This window comes from Octopus bimaculoides, chromosome 3 (genome assembly GCF_001194135.2).
Source record: "Octopus bimaculoides isolate UCB-OBI-ISO-001 chromosome 3, ASM119413v2, whole genome shotgun sequence".
Classification (NCBI taxonomy): domain Eukaryota; kingdom Metazoa; phylum Mollusca; class Cephalopoda; order Octopoda; family Octopodidae; genus Octopus; species Octopus bimaculoides.
In genome coordinates this window covers 48,123,912-48,125,661 of record NC_068983.1, presented here as the reverse complement: position 1 = coordinate 48,125,661, position 1,750 = coordinate 48,123,912, and positions in this window count along the sequence as shown.

Below are 1,750 nucleotides of genomic sequence, written 5' to 3'. Positions count from 1 at the left end.
TGTGTGTGTGTGTGTGTGTGTGTGTGTGTGTGTGTGTGTATAGATCATTCAGACATTCAGACAGCTATTCACAAGATGACTGCTTACGATAGCAACCCAAAATAGTTAGGTGATATTCTCTTATCTATCGTTGTCAAGTGTAAAAGTCCCGATTAAATCTTAATTCATATTTACAGTTGTAGCGTCTTTTTTTTTTTAATTGATGATAAATTTATTACAGCCACCGTATTAAATTCATAATTAACTCTAATTAACACACATGTTTGTCATCAGAAATGCTTTGATTATATACCCACTACTTTTGATATAAATTACTGTTAATTATGTATGATGTTAAGTTAATGATTTCAAATTCCCTCTCATCTCAGGACAGAGTTTAGTGTGAACGTGTCTGATAGTTTATATCTAGTTATGCCATGTAAATAGATCCTGGTTACAGAAAAATGGCACACACTGAGTTGTTAAAAGTTATATATTTTCAACGACTTTCATTTGATGTTGGCACTTATACAAAGCACAGGAATGTTTTCTCGCTGAAGTGTGTAGACATTATGTATTTGGATTCAATTAAGTGGTGAGAGGCACAATGAGTGAAGTTTACTGCAATTTTGACTTTGAGAAAAAAATATTTATTACAGGTTTTCATTACGTTACAAAAACGATATCAGCTGAGCAAATGACCTTCATTAAATGCATTAAAGATGCTTTAACATATTTAGAACACTATTTCAGCAAATTATCATCGTGCTCTTTGAATATAGAAAAGGCAAATTTAGGCGGGCAAAATTAGTAAGACACAATAAGTCAAATTTGCCTCTTTAATACTCCAGGGTTACATTTGAAAAAGAAACTTACATACATCAGTGTGCATCCTTATATAACGGAGAGATCAGAAATGTAGCAAAAATTAAAAAAGAAATCTATATCAAATGAAAGAGTATCATGGAAAAGTTGTACATTGTATGAAATTAATGACACTTTCGGATATGTGCTCGTCTTATAACACCTGTTCAGAGATATATAAACAATGCTATCTGCCTTACTCCTTTAAAGAGTAATGTGCATTACAACCATTAGTTTTCTTCTCATCTTCTTTAAAATTTTAGTTGATAGAAATTTATCACCAGGTTAATTATTCTGGGATGCACTTAGCTAACTGTCGTTGATAAAGCTGTTTATCATCGAAAATAGGCTCGTTTGACACACTATACTCATTCGAACGGTTTAACTTGTTTATGAATATGGTCAGATGAGGGGAGTTTTTTCTTCAATGATATCTACAATGGTTCCTTGATTTTTATCGATATGCTGACTCCAGATTCTTCTTTCTTACATTCATTATAGGTTTGGTAGACAGCGTCATGATTTCAAATTTTTGCCGCAAGGATAGCTTGGGGGAGGGGAATACGTCGATTACATCGAACCCCAGTGTTTCACTGGTACTTGATTTATCGATCCCGAAAGAATGAAAGATAAAGTCGACCTCGGCGGAATTTGAACTTAGAACGTAGCGACAGACGAAATACCGCTAAGCAATTCGTCCCAGCGTGCTAACGATTCTGCCAGCTCGTCACTTTAAGAAAATCGCCGACATATTCATACCAAGAATATAAGAACACACCACACTGCATGTAGGAGTGCTTTTCACTTATTATTTCATCATTATTCTTAATAATCATTAATTTTAATTTCTTAGGTATAATTCCATATGTTTTTAGAACTACTAGACATTTAGCTATATCTTTTTTCT